Here is a 20,858-nt window from a genome sequence, read left to right on the forward strand (position 1 = left end):
TGCCATTCTTGAGACTATAATTTTCATGTTTTATATTTACATACATTATGTGCCCCACAATGTTATAATTTGCATTTTTTTTTTTTTTGGTTTTTTGAGACAGGGTCTCACTGTGTAGTTGAGACTGACCTGGAACTCACTATGTAGCCCAGGCTGGTCTTGAACTCACAGCGATCCTCCTGCCTCAGCCTCCCGAGTGCTGGGATTACAGGTGTGAGCCACCACGCCCGGCATAATTTGCATTTTTAACCAGTCATGTATTTTAAGGAAATTAAAAGGAAAAAAGAGCTTATTCTTTCTGCTGCTTCTTATCCCTTCCTGAAGATACAGCTTCCCTTCTGGTGACATTTCCATTTTAGTCCAACCTCTCTTGCCATTACTACATGTGCAGTCATGAATGGCTGTATGAAATGCCATGGATTCTTAAGAATAGATCCTTGGTAACTTTGTTCTTTAGAGTGAATTTATGATTCAATTTATCAAATATTTTTCCATGAAGTTTATTGGTACCTTTAAAGCAAACAATACAGCTACATTTATCATTGGGATCTTGTACCTTTACATGATGTATCTTCGTTCTTGTTTATTCCCCATACCCCTGCCCTCCCTTCACCCTCTTCACCCTTCCCTATTTACAAAGACTTTGTTTCCATTTTTTCACATTTTTCTTTTCCCTTATTTCCTTTCCCCTCCCCTTCCCACTTCCCCTTTAGCCATTTTCTTCCTATTTCACACATTCAATTATACCACCTGAACCTTATTCACACTTGCAGTTTTGCACACCAGAGAAACTATTCGATATTTACTCAAGTGTGTCCTATTTATTTCATCAAGAGTATGGCCTCAATGTACATCCATTTAGCTATAAATGTTTCTAGTTTCTTATTCTTTATGGCTGAGTAGTACTCCATTTTATAGAAAAACCACATCTTCTTTATCCAGGCTGCAGTTGATGGGCATTTGGGTTGTTTTCAAGTTTTAGCTATTACAAACTGCGCTGTTATAAACATGGAATAAAATTTATCATATTTTTAACCAGTTCTTCATTGAAAACAACTTTATGAGCCTTCTTAATGGGTCATAGAGTCAACCAGTCTACCTATGAATAGGGCCATTTTTAGGGTCTTGCAATTAGTATTAAGCAAATGTGCTTCCAGTGGGAGCACCAGGCCCGCTGTTGGACTCCAAGGGATTAGTGGTGAAGGTGGGAATGCCTTCCTTGCCCATATGGCCTACAGGCCAGGCGATGCTGGAGTAGATACTGAATGTGCCACCCATTGGGCAACTTGGTACATGACAGCAAAGTTGCAATGGGTTTTGAAATGAAAAGAATGGAGGTGTTCTCTGAATCAGTAACATTAGGAAATCTAATTGACCAACATGAGGGTGAGTCATGAGGAAGGAAAGATCCAGCCCAGGAATGGAGTTAAGGCAGATGGGACTACATGTGCAAAGGCCCTGTGGTTGAAAAGAGCTCAATCTTTTCACTCAATGCTTTGGGCAGGGTTGAGGAAGATTCATAATATTTTGAGTAAACTTACAAAGGAGCAGTTCAAAGAGAAGGGGACCACGTTCCAAAATTTCTGCTTTCTGATAAGGTGGTTGCTCACTCATTTGCCTACCAATTAATTGAGACAGTATCCCTCCTAGCCCACACTTTTACCACACTCCCCTGGGTTGCCTCTGGCAACCGTATATGTTATTCTGAGTCATGCTCAATCTTCATCATAGCTGGATCTCCCATGGATAATCCCGGAGGGAGAGGGGGAAGGTGTGGTTTGAGCTGACTTTGCCTACACTTTCCCAAAGAGTACCCTACTTTAAAAAAATCCCTTCAAAAAGGACAGACCTTTTTCCTAGTGGCACCACAATATTATCAGCTCCTTCTCAATGAAGCGGAGTAACCCCAAAGCCTTCTTAAAGGCAATGAAGATATGGGGCTTTTGGGCCACACTCAAGACTACATCTTGAGAGAAAGAAGGGCAAGATCACATCACAGTTTGCAACGAACCCTTCTTTCCAGGTGACTTTCGGTGAATTCTTTCCCAGCGGCAGTGGTTGTAGAGATACATTAGCTAGACCCAGCAATGGTTTCTGCAAATACAGCTCTAGATACAAGAAACAGCCTCATATCCATCCAAGAATAAGGATAACTTTTTCCAAACACATCTCAAAGTTTTTGGTGCATACATTCTGTCATTGCTGCCACCATGACAGGTATCTTCATGCTTGTTTTAAAAGTGCCTGTTAAATAGGCTAGGAATTTTCTTTTTTATTTGAGAGTGTGAAAATAGGTGCCAGCCACTCCTGGGAAATTGATGGCAATGAACATCTATACTCACCCTTCACTTATAAACAAGTAAGCAAATCTGAATGTGAAAACAGAAGTGCTCACCTGAGTGACTGTTTCTGTCTCTGAGTACCCTCCCTCACTGACCTTCCTTTGAATGTGACATGACAGTTTGCATTGATCAGGACTTCAGTGCAGATTTGATTTGTGCTTGGATCTCTTAGCAATCTTTGCTTTTCCAAAGCATCTCTGCACTCTGTGCCTTGGCCCAGTGTCTTAAGACTTGTTCCTGATATATCTCCTTGCATTGGGTTCCTCTTGTTTTCTATTTCATAGACATCATTACTTTGTTTCCCTCCTGAACTGCTCACCTGAATTGTATGCCCCTGTGGCTTTTCTAGAAAGCGTGCTCTCTCTCCCTCTCCCCCCTTCTCTCTCTCTCTGTCTCTCTCTGTCTCTCTCTCTCTCCCTCCCTCCCCGTTTTCCTCCAATTTTATTTTTTCCATGGTTTTATCATTTAGAAGGGTGTCAAAGTAGCGTTAACATTGTTCCACACCTAGTCTCTTCAGTGCACAGTCTGCTGAATTTAGTCACATTAAAGTCTAATTACTGAGCTAAATGGATTATGATTACATACTCTACTGTGTTGGTCTGTGAAATGTCTTTTCAATAAGGTGAAAACTTGCCACATTACCTAGGAAGAAGTTAAAAAAAATGAGATGCTAACTCTTCTACTAAATTAATACTTATTTATTCATTCATTTGTTGCATATTTATTGAACTTGTATGTTAGGCATTTACAGAGCTTTTATTATATACCAATTATTGAGTAGTTATTGATAAATAAAATAAACTCAGGACCTGTTCTTAAGGAGCTTTGAGTCTCAGTGGGAGCACAGACAATAAACAAAAAAACATATCCTGTGCTCCTTAAAATTTTGGCGAGTCAGTGAAGGAAGCAACTAGGCTGATGTGGTTGGGAATAACTTAGGGTGACTACTCGGGTGGCCAGTAGGGTTACCAGAGTGAGCAAATAAACATACAGTATGCTCAGTTACATTTGAAATTTGGCTGAATTATGAATAAGTTTTTGGATAAGTATGGCCCATGCACTATTTAGGACTTCGGTATACTAAATTTATTAATATTTTTCTGAAATTCAAATTCAACTGGATGTCTTATATTTTGCCTGACCATCTGGAGGGTTAAGGAAGGCCTGTCTGGACAACTGACATTTTTACTGAGAACTGAAGGATGAGGAATAGACCAAGAAGAGAGCATTGCCTGGAGGCCCCCCAGGTAAGAATGGGACACATCAGGGTAGGAGGCTGGGGAGAGGGCCAGTAGGGTTGGAGCCACAGGTAGAGAACAGATCAAGCAAGGCTGTCTAAGTCATGGAAAAGAGAGGAATTTTACTTGAAATAGTGTTCTGACAAACCCACAATGTACTGAAAGTACAAGTAAAAAAAAATCATTTAATACATGGAAATCAGTGCCTAACCTAATTACCTTAAATATGCTCAGGATACTCACACTGTCTTCCATCTGGGCAAAATCAGCTAATACAAACCTTATTTTATAATAGTGTTGAATACCTCATGCAATTCATTGTACTAAAAGTGATAAACAAAATGATGTATGGATATGCACCACTGTAAACTCAAAAAAATCCTTAGTTGAACAATTGAGTTGATGAACCATCTGTACACTGCAAAACATTTAAAACATTTTAAGTATGGGCATGGGATGGTACATGTTAAAATTATGTTAATTTTGATGTTGAAATTTTAGCTGTAGCCTGAAGAAGAGGTTGGAGAGAGCAAAGGGGACGTAAAGAGAAAAATGCAATGGGTATTATTGGGATGAGGGTGCAGATGAAGTAGGTAGTTTTGAGACATACTTTTCAGGTGGAATTATCTGTATCTGTTTATTGTTGGGTATAGAAAGTATGGAGTTGGACAGGGAAAACATCCAGCATGACTTTATTTTTAAAATGGATGACATGGTGCATTGTAGGGCTATTCCTGGAGTAGGTAAGACTGGGGAGGAGCAGCAGAGGGTGCAAAGGGGCTAAATGACCAAAAGTTCAGAATTAGACAGGGTAAAATTATGCCATCCTGAGCCATTGGGTCACCACAGACACCAAAATGTGCACAGAGCCTTGTGGTTCTAGATGGCTCACACATTGACAGAGGATTTCCTTCATTTGGGTATTATTATTATTATTATTATTATTATTATTATTTTGTTGTTGTTGTTACCAGGGACCAAACTCAGGGCCTTGCACTTAAAAGGCAGGCAGTGGCACCGCTGAGCTAAACCCAGGCAATTTGGGTATTATTTAATTCCTAAATTCTTTTGCTGGACTTATTAAACCTGAACCCAAAAAGTCCTTGCATAGCATCTTGCTTGAGCCCAGTAATCTGTGCCCTGAGTGACACATGATGTCTCAGTTTCATATCTGGTTTTCAGGTTCCTGTGTTTGTTTCATACCGAAGCTAGTTTATCCTGGTCTTCTAACATAGATCAGAATTGAGCCCGTGTTTCCCTGACTGGTGACACCATTTACATGCTGGACTTCAAAGAAGCCAGCTATTTGCTATGTTAGTGTGGGAAAATCATGTGTATCCACTATCTGCCCTGGTGTCATGAACTCCCCGGATTATGAATAACAACAGCTTCATAATTGAGAAACTATCATTCCTTTTGGGCTGAAAGGCCTGACCATGAGCCCAAATTGCAACCCTTCCACAGGTCAGTCAGTGATCAAGGACACAGAATCTGTCATCATCAAGAGCCTGAGTTCAAATCTAGGCCTTCCATCAAACTCACTCTAACCTTGAATGAGTAGCTTAAACTCTCTAAATTTCATTTTCCCCATAGAACTAAGATATTTCACGATTAGCTCTAAGTTAATGTGCTTAGCATAGAGCTGAACCTACTGTAAGGGTCCTATGACTGTTGGCTGGTAATTGCATTACTGAGGGAAGTTATTGAGCTAGTTAATCCAAAAATTTTAAGAGAAAGCATTAAACTGATAATTCTGAATGATAGAGAAGTCAGCGTAGGGGTTGAGGATATAGGTATTAGAACCAGACTGAATTTGAATCTCAACTCTGACACTTTCTAGCTTTGTGGCCTTGATAGCCACTGAATTACTCGGACCCTGTTTTCTCACCTTTGAAATGGACTTCTCGCCTTCGAAACAGGATTATGATGAGAATTAAATGAGTCAATGGCTGCAAAACACTTAGATGAATGCATGGTATCCAGTAAGCCTTTGTCAGTGTTTGCTACTATTACAGGAAGGCCATGGTTGATGGGAGGCAGGAGAAATGGGAGTGAAGTTGGAATAATAGACGATGGTAAGCATGACCCCCACTTATGGTTTAGATCAAGGATAACCTGCAGAACTCTCATGCGCACAGAGGCAGGGGTGTGGGAAGGAACGGGAGCTCTGTACTCTTAGGTGGATTAATCCACCCATGAGTTCAACAGCTGAGTCTACTGAAGGCGGGTGGAGCCTGCTTAGAGGCTGGCCCCTGGAGTCATGACCTGGAGGGGCAAATCTCTCTCCGGCTCCTCCCTTTATGCTCTGCTTCCTGGACACTGATATGAGAAGCTTTCCTCTGCCCAGGCCCCTCTGCCATGTCATTTCTGCATTGGAACCTGCCAGTCATGGACCAAAACATTGAAACCTGTGATCCAAAATATGCCTCTCCTCCTTTATATTGTGGGTGTCAGGCATTCTGTCCCAGTGGCAAGAAAGTGACTAAGTTAGGCTCCACTGAGGCTGGATCGATTTGCCAGTACTGGGACACCAGGGAAGGTTTCTAACGGTGTTCCTTTACTCCATCCAAGCCTTCTTTACTCCTTCTGTCTCTGAAATCCTAAAATTAAACAAAGTGAAATTCACATTGATTTTGATGAAGAAGGATCTTAACCTTCTGGAATAATCGGTCCTGCAGATGATGGCCTGTGCCAGAGTAGAAGTGTTGGGTGACTCCAGGGAAGCTGACCCTCACTTTCAACGCCATGGTAGAGCTTGGGACTTAGAATAAGCCAGTAAGCACCTACTTTTCACTTCATTCTCATCTCTCCAAGTAGCTCATTCTGAAGGAGGCATGTGATGCAAGCTGGTATAAGTTAATTTCAATTTTTTGTTTGGAGGGTTCTGATAAAGGCATTTCTTCTTTAGACAATGTGAGTAAAGCACAGATGAGAGAATTTTAGAGAAGCATAGGTAGACCTCAGAGAACCCAGGATCAAACCATCCTGAAGTTTACACAAGTGTAAAATATTTAGTTAAGTGAGCAATAAGATCCTTCTTTTTTTTCCCCCCACTTTGCAATCTGACCTAGAGATCTGATCTGTCAGCCACTGAGAGAAGATCCAACTCACATTATTCACTTTCACAAAAGCTGTTATCATTCTCTATAGCAACTGTATATATAATGCCCAAGAGTACATGATATCTCGTGAGCCTTTGTAAATGTTCACTACTGTTATCACAGAAGGGAGGCAGGAGGAACGGAAACCGGGTTAGAATGATAGAAATTTGGTAAATAATAGAAGACTAGAGTGATGATTTTGCCTCAGGCTGGCTTCTCTCAGAATAGCAAAATGACGGCTGTTGGCAATTCCAGGCTTTATGGACTCACATTATCTAGAAGAACAGAAAATGACTTGGGATCACAGCCAGGGGAGTTATTTATATGAGTTGGAAATTCAATGATATTTAGATATCTTGAAGCACTCATTTTTCACTCCTGAAACCAGATGGAATCCTAGTTTGGGAGCAAGCCTTCCTGGGAGCACGGATGTGGTATCAATCAGGACCACCAAGGTCAGGCAGCAGTACCAAACTGCCCCCAAATCTCAGTAGCTTAACACAACAAAAGCTGACTTCTCCAGCTGCTCTATGTCGATCACAGATGGGCAGAGGACTCTTCTCTGAGATTTTTATTCTAGGAGCCCAGATGACAGAGCTGACTCTCTGGAATGCTCCCAGTTGCTAGAGTAGAGGAAAAGAGATCTCTGTAGAGAATCTGGTTAAATCCTCCCCCTAGAATTAACACATTTCTATTCACAACTTATTGGTCCAGACGAGTTAAATAGCTCTATTCCAACTACAGGATGGTCAGGAGACGCAATTTTACCATGTGCTTGAAAGGAGAGAGCCAGAAATATTTAGTGATCAGAAGTAAGGACTCTCATCTTGATTTCTGTGGGTCCCCCTTTGTTCCGGCTACTTTGGCTTTACAAGTCTTTTTTTTGAAAGACTCATGGCAGAGGACCACGCTTGGGCAAAAATAAACCAGGCATTCATGTGGACTATTCAGACTCATGGTGGCTTCCCCGTGTATGTTTATTGAGTTCAGGGAAGAGAACTGAAGAGATAGGCTGGAAGCTTCTAAGAAGCAGACTGGAATCTTCCATGATTTCATGGAGCAGAGGTAAAGTACTGTAAAGGGAAGAAGTCTGCCACAAACACATAGCCAGCCTTCCTTTCAAGACCTTGGCCAGGTTTGCTTATTTTAAAAATAGATTAAACTGTAGTTCCACAGCAAATCGAAAGGGAAGGTACAGAAATTTCCCATAAATTGCTTACCCCGTTCATGCCTTGTCTCCCTCACCATCGACATCCCCTACCATGGTGGAGTGTTTGTTACAACCAGTGACGCTGCCCTGACACATAGCTATCACCCTAACTCCATCATTTGCATTAAGGTTCACTCTTGGTGTTGTACATTTTGGGAATTTTAATAAATGTATATAATTTATAATGTCATATATCCACCATTGTATATATAGAATAGTTTTGTTGTTCTAAGAATCCTCTTTTCTGGGCTGGGGATTTAGCTCAGTGGTGCCGCCACCTACCTCGCAAGTGCAAGGTTCTGAGTTTGATTCCCGGTACTGAAAAAATCCTCTTTTCTTCCTGCTGTCTTCCCCCTCTCCCTAACCTCTGGCAACCATTGATTGTTTTATTGTCTCCATGGTTTTGCCTTTTCCAAAATATCATAGGCTTGGAATCATACAGAGCATAGACTTTCCAGATTGGTTTATTTCACTTAGTAATACACATTTATGATTCTCCTATATCTTTTAATGGCTTGACAGTTCATTTCTTTTTAGCATTGAATAATATTCCATCATCTGAATGCACCACAGTTTATGCATCCATTAACCTACTAACAGGAATCTTCCTTGCTTCTAATTTTTGGAAATTATGAATAAATTGCAATAAACTTTCATGTACAAGTTTTCATGTGATTATTAATTTTCACTTCATCCAAGTAAATACCTAGGAGTACAATTGCTGGATCACTTGTGAAAAGTATGCTTGGTTTTACAAGAAACTGTCAAATTGTGTTTTAAAATAGCTGTACCATTTTGGATTCTCACTAGCAATAAAGGAGAGTTCCTGTTGCTGCAAACCTTCTGAAATTTGATGTTGTCAATGTTTTGGATTTTGGCCATTCTGATAGGTACATAGTAGTAGTAGTGGAATCTCATTTTAATTGCCTAGTAGCATGATAATAAACATCTTTTCCTATTTTTGCCATCTGTATATTTTCTTCATTGAGATGTCTGTTCAGGTATTTTGTCCATTTAAATCAGGCTGTTCATTCTTTTATTGTGGAGTTTCAAGAGTTCTTTGTATTTTTGCACAAAAGTCCTTTTGCAAGTGTTTTCCTAATCTGTGGCTTTTCTTCTAATTCTCTTTATAGTTTCTGTCACAGAGCAGAAGTTTTTAATTTTAATGTAATTGTTTTATCAGTTATTTCTTATATAGATAGTACCTTTGGTATTGTGTCCCAAAAGTCATCACCACAGCCAAAGATATCAGGATTTTACCCCTGACCTCTTCTAAGAATTTAATGCATTGTATTGTAAAATTTGGTCTGTGGTTCATTTTGAATGAATTTTTATAAAAAGTCCATTTTAATTAAAAAAATTGTTCACATGGGAACATCTAATTGTTCTAGCACAATGTCCAGAAGAGACATCCTTGCTCCATTTTATTGCCTTTGCATTTTTGTCAAAGACATTTGATAATATCCTGGACCATCTCTGGTCTGTTCCATTGATTTTTCTGATCTTTCATGAATGCCATGCTGTTTAGTTATTGTAGCTTTATAGTAAATGTTGAAGTTAGGTTGCATCAGTCCTCTTAACTTTTTTTCTTCAATGTGTAATACATTCTTGTCTTTTCCTTTTCCCTATAAAGTTTCAAATCAGTTTGTTAATATTCACAAAATAACTTGCTGGAATTTTCTTTGGGATTACACTGAATACGTAGGTGAAATTTGGAAGAATTAACATCTTGATAATAACAAGTCTTATGGAATAACTGTTTATAAATTTAGTTCTGGTTTGATTGCTTTCATTAGAGTTTTATAATTTTCTTCATATAGAATTTGTACATATTTTGTTAGATTTTTATCTATGTATTTCATTTTTTTGCACATTGAGGTAAGTGATAATGTGTTTTTAATTTCAGCCTTCACTGTTCACTGCTGTGTATAGAAAGATGAATGACATCTGTATCATAAAATGACCTTTTATCCTGCTGCCTTGCTATAATCACTATGATGTTCATTGTTTTTACTTTTTTGTCCATTCTTTTAGACTTCCTTCCTTGTGCATGCATTTGTGTGTGTGTGTCTGTGTGTGTAAGTACTGAACCCAGGGCCTTTTTTACTGAGCTGCATCTCCAGTCCCACTATTCCCCTTCTTATTTTATTTTTTTAAGACCAGGCCTTGCTAACTCCCCGTTTCCTAGACTAGGCTCAAATTTGTTTTTTGGCAGGGAGGGAAGAGCTGAAACTTGTGATTCTCCTGCCTTAGCCTTCTGACATGCTAGGAATACCAATACACACCACCATGCCTAGCTAATTTTAGATTTTCAATGAGGACAGTGATGCTATCTGTGACACTGACCAAATTTTGAAGCTTTACAGAGTGGCTAGCTGCAAATCATTTTTGGGATAATTCACTTTCTGGTTCCTCTTTTATCTCTCTCTTAGACAAAAGCTATCTTGTCTCAATAAAGTCTTACTCGTAACCTCCACTGTTCCTAGAATTCATTCTTCAATTTTAGAGAACATGAACTCACGTTTCATATATCTAGCAGGTTTGGGATTTGCATTGATTCCCCCTATATCCTTTTGGAGGTCTTCCACTGAGATTACTGGTTGGAGACTCAAAGCTATATATTTATTCAAGATTTCAATGCCTGGCACCTACTGAGGGCCTTTAGCTAGACCTTCTGTAGAGTAACTCTGACTGTTGACCACAACTACAACCCTCTTCAGCCAGAAGTAGCCAAAATGGTCTTCGCCCTTTGCCCCCTCACAGCAGTTAGGGGTACTTTTTCAGAGGGGGGAGTATTGTGGATAGGTAGATATCTTGTGGGCAGTTAGACAGGGTTGGCCTTCAAGGATCCAACATGGAGGACAGTTGAGGAGTCGATATGGAGGACAATCAAGACACATTCACTGAAAGCCAGCATTGTAAAAGAAGAGAAACTGTCATACTCACATGCTTCCCTATGGATGAGTAGCAGTGACTGATATTCTAAATAGGTATCCATCACCTGGGTGGGGGACAAAGATTGTCCAAGGAGGATCCCTGACCCACCCTTTACCACTGAAAAATTTTTGCTCATTCCATGTATGCTTCTTGCTGTGTGACTTGTTTACCCATTGGATCCCCATTTAATTAATATTACCTAAATGACTAAACTTGTTATAATCTTATTTGTTGTTTATTGTTTTGTCCACTTGTGATTTGTCATTGGATCGATATTACCTAAGCAACTATACTTGTAACCTTATTAGTTAACTATAGTTTTGTCCCACCTTGAACCCACCTCACCTCATGGCTTTGTCCCATGAAACACCTTTGAGAAATTGTGTGAGTGGCCAACCCACTTTCTGACCCCACTTCTGTCTCTTTTAGACATAAACTAGACAGAAACTACTCTCTGAGACAGAATTTACTTTCTCTCAACAAATTCTTCCTACTCTTAAAAGAAAAGCATTCTCACATTTTCTAAAGAGCATATTTTCTGCAGCCTCATAGGAAAAGGAAATCATGATCAGAATCAAAAGCCTAGGCGAGACACCCATGAGAAATGAAGGTGAACCCCATGTTGCTAAGATATCAGTTCAGCCCTGTCTCAATTCAACTCTGATTGGGAATCAGTAAGTACCCCCTACAGTTATGAGCTTGACAGATAACGTGTCAAAGGCATTATCTGAAACCTCCGTAATTCTTTTATACACGTTATCAACTATATGATAAAAACACTAGACTTGAAAAAAGGCAGATTAATGTAACCAATAGTAAGAGGAAAAATGAATAAGTGGGACTATACCCATAGATAATTTACATTTTAGAGTTCATGGTTACTGTTTGAGCTTCCTCGCTGGCCACATTGTGTTTAGAACACATCAGTCTCAGGGCCATTCCTTAGGTCCACCCTGGTCCCATTGTTTTAACCAGTACAGAGAATCTTTACTGATGTCTACACACTTGGAAGTTAGTGATGTCAACACACTTGGACATCTGACGTTTTCATTTCTACAGCCAATTGAATTGGGGATCATAGTGCCACAGTGTGGCCAGAGAAACTGGCCAGAAGATGTGTTCTATGCACCTTAAATACCGATGTGCCAGTTTGATGATCTTTTGTTTTGTTTTGTTTTTGGTTTTTTGGTATTTTTTTGAGACAGGGTCTCACTATGTAGTTACAGCTGACATGGGACTCACTATGTACCCTAGGCTGGTCTTGAACTCACAGCGATCCTCCTGTATTAAAGGTGTTAAAGTGGCAGTAGTGATATGTTGGATGGATGAAACAGATTTTGGGAACTCACATCTGTAACATTATCAACAATGAAAATGGAAGGAGGACAATGAGGATGCCAAACAACCAGATTTCAGAGCAGTTAGGCAGGTACTTGTGGATTTCGGTGCTGCGCTTTTGAATCCAGCTTGGGAAGTGCTTTATTGAAGCATGCTGCTTGTAGTTTAACTTTGGCTCATTTTTGTGACAAACTTGGAAGAAAATTACTTGCCGGTAATATTGAATTTTACGTACATAATTCTTCTATGAGCTCTTTGAGCTTGCCTTGTATTTTCTGTACTTCTTAATTTCACTAAGCCAGGATTGGGGCTGAAGTAGGTGACGTTTCTGGAAGAAACAGACTACTTATTAGTCCCAGGTGGCACCCAAGCTTTTGATCCTAATACAACCATTTTTAAAGCAATGCTCGGGACTTGTAAAATCAGTCACTTTATTACTGAAAAACATTGTACTTTTGGTTAGAAAATGCCCTCATTGGGAGCTACCACCCGATTGGCTGACGATGCAGTCGACTTTTGCAGTCACTATCTAATCAAATAATTCGTTAGATTTTTAAAACATCTTTGCTTGTGCATGGTATGGAGAGAACATCTTTTTTTTTTTCTACTTTGAGTAAGATACATTTTTATACATTTGGACAAGAAAAAATCAACAAAGCTACGATTTAAGTGATATTGAAGTAGAGGTTTGTTAGTTCATGAATTATTATTAACAGTCTGATTGATAACTGGCAATTATCACCTGTGTAATGTCTCCCTGTCTTGTCCCTGCAGGACACGGCGATCCAGAGTCATCGTGACTACTTCCTGGTCAGAGGAAGAAAGTGAAGTTCATGGAGCAGACACGATCAAGCCTCCTATGACTAGAAACAGAGCTGAGTCTATAACTGGTGACTTTCTTTCTAATCTTTCTGGGCTATTTTTTGGGGGCTTTTTGCAGCGCCAACAGGCTATATGTCTGGAAGTCACTGGAAAGGAGAGGAGTCCCATGGTCTCAAGATTGTACATGGGTTAAGTTGTTTGTTCCTTTCTGAGAAAAGGTAAGGATGTTGGGGTAGGATATAGGTCAGAAGACAAACTGGACAATGAGAATAGCCTTCTATTTTTGTTTCTTCTTTGTTTTGCTGGCTCGTGAGGAAATAGGGAAACATGAAGACTGCCAGAAACATACCCTCTCATCTGTTATTTTGCTTATATAGGACCCTTTTAGTGGCCAAACCCACTCAGTCTCCATGTTTCCCAGTGGAAAGAGTTCTGTTAAGAGCCATCCTCTTCTATGAGTGCACCTTTATGGAGCTGACCAGAGGGAAAAGTAATTGAATTTAATAAAAGCTGCTCCCAATATAAAGCCACAGGGAAATACATTTAACTTCAAAGCCAAGATGCATGGTTCCTAAATATAATTAATTGCCTGCCTGTTTCTTCCATCAAATCTGAATGTGACAGTAAAGAAGTGAATTTGTTGGCATTTTTTATTTTACAGTAACATGAACTCTGTGCTGATAGTTAGGACTAGATTGATAAAAATCATTCTCAGAAATGTCATTCTTTAGATTTGTCAAAGTTGCCAACAGCTGTAATTCTTACCCCATCTACTTAAAAGGACTAGCAATGGTACTGAGTAATCCTAACAGAGTTGTCAAAGGTCAGAGTTGAGCACAGTGCTTTCTGCTGCTTAACCTTCTTCCCTCCAAAAGGGGGAAAAAAAGAGGGAAAGTCTTTTTTTTAAGTAACCCCATTTAGAGAACTTGTCTGTTTTCAGTGCCCTTGTTAGCAGTTTTTAGCAATTTAGTTAAACACAGATTTAAGAGCAGGAAGCTATCATTGTCTGATTCCACACAGGGGCTAGTGCCTCCAACTCAGCACAAAAGTGAGTGTAATTTGTCTCAGGTGACCTGGTATGAATGCTGTGCTCCTTTCATATTATGATTTGGAAACCTCACCCCAAGGTGCTTGTATTAGCAGGTGCAGACTTTTGGAAGTGATGAGGGCAATGGCCATGAGTGAAATCAGTCACCCTATAAATGAAGTGCCTGAGAGCGTCCTCATCCCTTACACCATGGGAGGACACAGCAAGAAGGAACAATCTATAAGCCAGAAAGTGCGCTCTCAGCAGACATGAATCTGCTGGCAGCTTGGTCTTGGGCTTCCAGCTTCTATACACATGAGCAGGTGATTTCTGTTGGTTATAGGCCACCCACTCTATTGCATCTTATTAATAAAATGGGAGAAAAACCCCAGGGTGTGCAGGGCCCACACGACTCCTGCTGAGGGCACTTCTGACTTGCGTGTCACCATTCTCTGGGTCAGCGCTCCTCTCCAGGTGGCATCTAAGGCCAGGCCCTTTCCCTCTCTTCCTCTTGCAAGCAAGGCTGGTGGTTTTTCTTTCTGTGAAGTGATGTAAGGTGTGACGGTGGCTATAAGAGGGAGAGGTTATTGTAAGAACACAGACTGGTTAGGACCTTCACTCAGATTCTCTTCTGCAGGCAAAAGCACAGGACACCCCAGGTGGGCTGGAGAAACATTCACTGAAAGGTCTTTTGTGCTGATAGCATCATCAGTCATGAGAAGAGACAGTTTTTCACAAAACATTAACTTCATACTAAATCATTTGCATCTAGAAGCATCTCTAAGAGAAGTAATGGACACGTGGAAAAGAGAGATGTAACTTATTCATGAACAAATGTGCCAAAAAGTTAACAAAATGTAGGAGCAAAAAGTAGTATGCATGAAAATATCCAGTGCAGGATTTGCCATAACAGTAAAATGCTGAAATCTTACAAATGTCCAAAATAAAGGTATTGCTTAGATAAATAATAGTATATTTTAGTTGGTAGTATAATAATACCAGTATGAAAATGTTAACTATAAAGACAATGGAGAATATGGAATAGTGTTGTGATAAATAAAATTTAAAAACATGAATATATACATGTGTGGCAAGAACTGTATAAAAGCATCTGAAGGCAAATACTATAAGTAGCTATATACAGAAAAATATTTATACTGGAAGTGGTTTAAAAGCTTGTCCTATATTTTATTTCATGGCGTGATATATCTATCTCTATCTCCGTATCTTTTTAGACATAATCATAGACATAGTAGAAAATTGAAGCTGCCATGAAGCATTTTTGGCATCTCTTCATCAGAATCTTGTAGTTTGAGGTTCCCTTCATCCATGGTTGACTACTGGATTTTAGGGGTGACCCAGGAGAGTCTGAGTATGACCAGAAAAGCTTTCTCCATCCGCCCTGAGGGCCAGGGAGATCCCTTCACTTCCTTCTCCACAGCTCAGCATTCTTATTGTCTGGTGCACAGCTGGCAAAATGGACCAAGAATCAGACCGGGCCTCACTGGGTTTTGTATAGAGCAAGGCTGTTTGGATGGCCTGAGATTACTGAAGACTTTCTGACTACTCAGCTTCCACAGTGGGACTTTGTGGAGAGAGCTTAGGAATTTGGGGAACCATTGGGATTGACCAATCTAACTGCTCTCCTTGAGCACCAACTCCCAATATCACATTTCTGAAGTGGTCCGGGATGCCCTCGGACTGAGGGTATACTGACAGGGCCCTAAAGGATATTGTCTCTAGCATATGACAGCATGTCCTGGGACACTGGGTCTGCAGTGGACCCAGGGTGGAAATGGGCAGTGTGCCCACTCTGAGTCAGAACAGAAAACTAGCCCTCTGAGGTGAGCCCGTGTCACCTGCAAGAGTGGGAGGAGGGGCAAGCTGACATGGTCTTTAGACCCTGTGCCAGACAAGCGGACCTTGCACTTTCTTGAAGAGAAGGCATGGTCTGGCCCAGGCACAGCTGCCCTCGCAGGCCTCCCTCAGTTTAGGCCACCCACTCCATTGCATCTTGACAAGTCAGATACTTGTCTGTCTCCAGGCATTTGTATTTTCTCTTTCTGATTCCAGGATGGCCATTTTCCCTTTCTCTTCATCATGCCTGCTTCTTTTCATCCTTCTAAGCTTAAAGGACATTTATGGAGGGGGCTCTCTAGCCCCCTATTTTAAAAAGTTCTTCTCTAATTTGTTCTCTACTTCAACTTCATCTTGTTGCTTTCCATTCACCGGGCCACAAAAAGTATTTCTTTCTATTTACTGGCTTGCTTACCTGCTTCTCTTTTTCCAGGGATTCTGTTGGGTTCGTTTCCTGTTGTATACCAGCAGGCAGGCAGTGTGTGGTGTGTAGCAGGTGCCAAGTGAATGAGTAAGGGAGATGAACCGTTGCTGTTTTCTGAATTAGAAGTATGTCGGAGGGTCCTGCCTTGTCACATCCTGATGTGAAGCTTGCTGCCTGTTGCTGGTGGCCTGAGGTTGGACTTGATGTTCTCTGAGTCAAAGATGGTCCAACCACACAAGTGAATTGGCTCCCACTGCTCACCCTCAGAAAGGTTGTGGTGCAGACAGGAAGATTGTTTATCCTAAGCCTGTTGTCCAAGTTTGGACTGTTTGGATCAAGTAATCCTAGGGTTCCCAGACATTCTGGAGATGGAAGGAGAAATTCAAAGCTGAGCCAGAAGTTAGAAGAAAGACTTGGTGATCACTGCTGGGTGATGTCAGCGTACTTGACCCAAGGGATGTGGAAATGCAGACCGTCTGTACAGCAAGGGCTCCCATCTTGGCCTCCGTGGACACTTAAAAGTTGGCAGTGTAGCTGTGGGAACAGTCAGGATTGTGTGGAGGGTCAGGTGCTGGAGAGTCACCTCTTGACCTGTTGGTGCTCAGGAAAGATTCCACGGGTGAGAAGGAGGGAAGTGCCCTTCACTGATGTAATCTTTTGCTCAGGGCTTCCTGATTCCCCAGCAACCTCCATCATGGTAGGAAGAATAGCTGCTACTTTTTTTTTTACTTAAGACTCTTGATTCAAAGCTGAGTTCTCTTGCTATGTACATGTGTGAAGAAAGCCTTTAAAAGCCTCCCCAGCAACAATTCATACTTTTAGAAAATGTAAGATTATTGTCCTGTGCTCATGTGGCTATAGATGTAGGAGGAGCTTGACCTTATTTATTTATTTATTTTTTGGTACTGGGGATCGAACTCAGGTCCTTGTGCTTGCAAGGCAGGCAGTGGAACCACTAAGCTAAATCCATGGCCCCAACTTTAAATGAATATTTCTGATCAAGACATAACCCAGACTTTAAGAGGAATCACATCTCCCAATTTCTAGACTAGTCTGCCTCCTAAGTGATGTTTCGGAAGGTGGCAGTTTCATGAGTTTTCTAGCTTTCTGTTGTAAACCAATAGTTGAAGATACTTGGTAAAAAATGAATGTACCTACTTGGGGCCTTGCACTTGTGAGGCAGTCAGTGGAACCACTGAGCTAAATCCTCAGCCCTACTTTTTTCTTTATGTGTGTCTATGTATACATACTTGTTCCCCTGGGAAACTCAGCTCCCAAGGATCAAATGAGAGACATTAAATAATAAAACTAATAAAATATAGCATACATAAGAGTGTATGTTAACCATACGTATAGCTTAAAGAGTAAGGGTGAAATTAACATCTGTGAACCCACCACCCAACTCAAGAGTGAATGTTATCAGTTTGTGTGAAGCTTTTCCTTCTCTTTTGCTGTACAACCATACCACGATTTATCAACTTTACTGTTGAAATTTCTAATATGTCTACTTTTCTGGTCCACAAATGATGCCGATACGAACATTTTGCCTGTGCCCTGGCATACACATGCCAGTGTTCTCTAGGAGTGAAATTTGGCTTGTGTTCATGCTATGGATGTTCAAATCTAACCGATGCTTTTGATCTGAATGGCCTGTAATGGCACCATGGACATTTTAGAGCAGGCAAGAGAAGTTTTAGGAATTTCCTGATGCTGTGGTGGGAGGGGCCAACAGAATTAACATGTACACATCCAGAATCATTAATTCCTCCTCTGTGAGGTTAGCTGCCAACCTACCTGTGATGGAAAAAGTCCCTTCTGGTCCACATAGGAGCCATGGAGAGTCCAGCACTTCCCGAGTTGGGGTGAGATGTCCCCATACTTAGTGACAACCAGGCACACTCTGTGGGTTATAGAGCGATGCCTTATTTCTTGACACCACAAAAAGTGCTCAGACCAAACTTTGTGGAGAGGACGAAGGGAACCCATATTTAGTAAAAATGTCAACCATATTAAGCAGGTTGTCAGGTACTTTATGTACTTTGGTACGTCATGTAATCACCACAGCCACTGATCACCATAGACAATATTGTCCCCATTGTGCAAGCGAGCCAATTAAAGCTCCTGGAGGTCTAGTCACTTGTCCAAGATCACTACCAGTGATAGTGAAGGAGAGATTCCAGTCTTGCCTTATCCTTTCTTCTCATAGGTGATAGTGTTTGGGACCTGTGTGGTGCTCTGTAAGTATTTGTGAATAACAAAGAGAGGACAGAAATATGGGAGGTTTTGCTTAAAACCAAAACTAAGCAAAGGAAAAACCAACATAACACAGCTCTTGGGGTCTGCAGTATCTGGCTGTACTTTGCTGACAGTTTCACCTGCACAGGGGACCTGGACCTATGCTCTGCAGTGGAAGTGAGGCACAGGTTGGAAGTCACCCACGTTCTACTTCAGGGAAGGACCAGAGCTCTGCTTGGCTGCTCATGCCTGAAGTAAAGGAGCATCTGTCAAGGCAGGTGTGACTGGCTGTTAATGAGGACAGACCACTGGCCATTATGTAGCTGTTCAGGAAGCCTCAGGTGCCAGGCTCACCCAGGCCTCTCAGTGTGGGGTTTCAGACACACAGGAAGAGGGCTCCAGAATTGTCCCCAGCTCTGGGGAGGAGTTGGTGGAAGTCACAGACCATTCAGCTGGGCAGCAATGGGCTCCTGCGAGTCCAAAATGTGGATCTAGTGTCCAGCCATTGCTCTTGTCATGCATGATTCTGGGACTCGGTTGTGGTCACTGGGAGCCTAGGGGATGAGGCCTATGTCTTGAACCCCAGGTGTCCTCACCATTTTGGTCCCTTCAGCCCACTCCTAAAGGTTCGCCATCATTACTTAGAGTCCAACACACAGACCCCAGAAACAATGAGGAGAAACCAAAGTAAACTGTTTAGGGTAGGACTGTTGTCATGAATTATTGATGCTGGGAGGGAAGAGGCAGGATGTCTTTTGAAATACCTCAGCTGATTGGGGTCTTTGTGTGCAAGGTCTCCTGAAGCAGGCTCGACCACTACCTCAAAGAATAAAAGAACCAGAGCATTTAATAATAATAAATAAAGATGTGTTAACACACACACACACACACACACATGCATGCACACATGTATAGGATGTTGTATATATGTGAAGTATATATATTTTAACATTTTCAGACTTACTGGCAGATGGAAATTCTGTCTGAGAATGGTGGACCCTTGGGTTATGGTGCTTTGTTCTTTTCACTTTCCTGTGTTGATGGTATCAATATATTGTATTGAACTATATTTTGTAAAGTATGAAAGTATATGGTTCTATAATTACCTCTATAATTTACATACAAATGCATTATGTAAAAAATTATAGCTGGGTTTCATGGCAATGACCATAATCCTAGCAATCTAGGAGGCTGAAGGAGGAGGAAGGTCACAAGTTCAAGCCCAGCTTTGGCAACTTAGCAAGACCCTCTCTCAAAATAACAGTGAAAATATGGCTGGGCCTGTAGCTTAGTACCAAGGTCATGGGTTCAATACTCAGCACTGCAAATAATAAAAAGAGAGGAAGAGAGAATTTATTTTAAACATTATTATGTATTAAGCATTTATAGTTTATATGGAAGTATGCACATATAATGTTAAAAATTGTATATACTTTTGTTCATTTAAATATATACTTAAATGTATGATATACATTAGCATGATATATTTGGCATAGAAATTAGAGGGATGGTCAAAACCAAGGCCACTGACATGGAAACAAAACTGGAGCATTAGAGAGGAAGAGATGCGGGTACGCAGATCTCCAGGCAGGGCAGCCAGGTATGGCTCCTGAGGGCACCTCCCCGGCGTATCAGTATCAGCCTTCCAAGTCTTGCAAAGCTGCGGGTTTGTTAATCTAGAAGACCATACAGATGGACTAACTGAAGCTTTAGTCATTACACTTAATTGGACGAATGGCCCTCCGAGCTGTCTATAAACTGTGTGTTCACAGTGAGGTAATTAATAACGCCACTTCCTTTCGAGAGACGTATCATTAGCCATTATTTCTAGAAACATGACATTGATCTCTTTATTCAGAAAGGTAATTGCAGGTTTCTGAAAAGAGTGTATGGTTTACCCAACAATTCCCCACAAATGACATCATCTCTGAAAAGTAAAACCCACAAAATCTGTCATTTTGAATCCATACTTGGGATTTTGTTTCCTAGGTGGTAAAAGAAGACTCTGGAAGAAAAATAATGAACTATTTTGGTATGGAAATGAGGGCAAAAAACATTTTTTTTTTTTTAATTACGATTTCTTTAAGAGCTCTTTGAGAAGCTTGAGTTCAAGCTTGCGAGGATTATAGCAAGAAGTGAAACAAATGATGAAAAATCTTTTTTTTTTTTTTTTTTTTTTTTTTATAAGGGAACAGAGATCCTCCTGCCTCCGCCTCCCAAGTGCAGGGATTACAGGCGTGTGCCACCATGCCCAGCTGAAAAATCTTTTTAAAAGCACTGCAACAGCCTCTGAGAATAGTTTTCTTATTGTGTCTTATGCTCAGGAA

General features: G+C 40.8%; 1 protein-coding gene across 1 annotated transcript in view; it reads left to right on the forward strand.

Moving 5' to 3' along the window:
- Rab11fip2 (RAB11 family interacting protein 2) overlaps positions 1-20,858 on the forward strand; it is a 97,379-nt gene that overhangs the window by 59,928 nt on the left and 16,593 nt on the right. Inside the window, exon 6 of the transcript XR_004516282.1 lies at positions 12,941-13,056. The gene's annotated coding sequence lies outside the window, so the exon portion shown is untranslated. The remainder of the gene's footprint in view (positions 1-12,940; positions 13,057-20,858) is intronic.

Source organism: Fukomys damarensis, unplaced genomic scaffold (genome assembly GCF_012274545.1).
Source record: "Fukomys damarensis isolate Sample0158 unplaced genomic scaffold, DMR_v1.0_HiC HiC_scaffold_8, whole genome shotgun sequence".
NCBI classification, from domain to species: domain Eukaryota; kingdom Metazoa; phylum Chordata; class Mammalia; order Rodentia; family Bathyergidae; genus Fukomys; species Fukomys damarensis.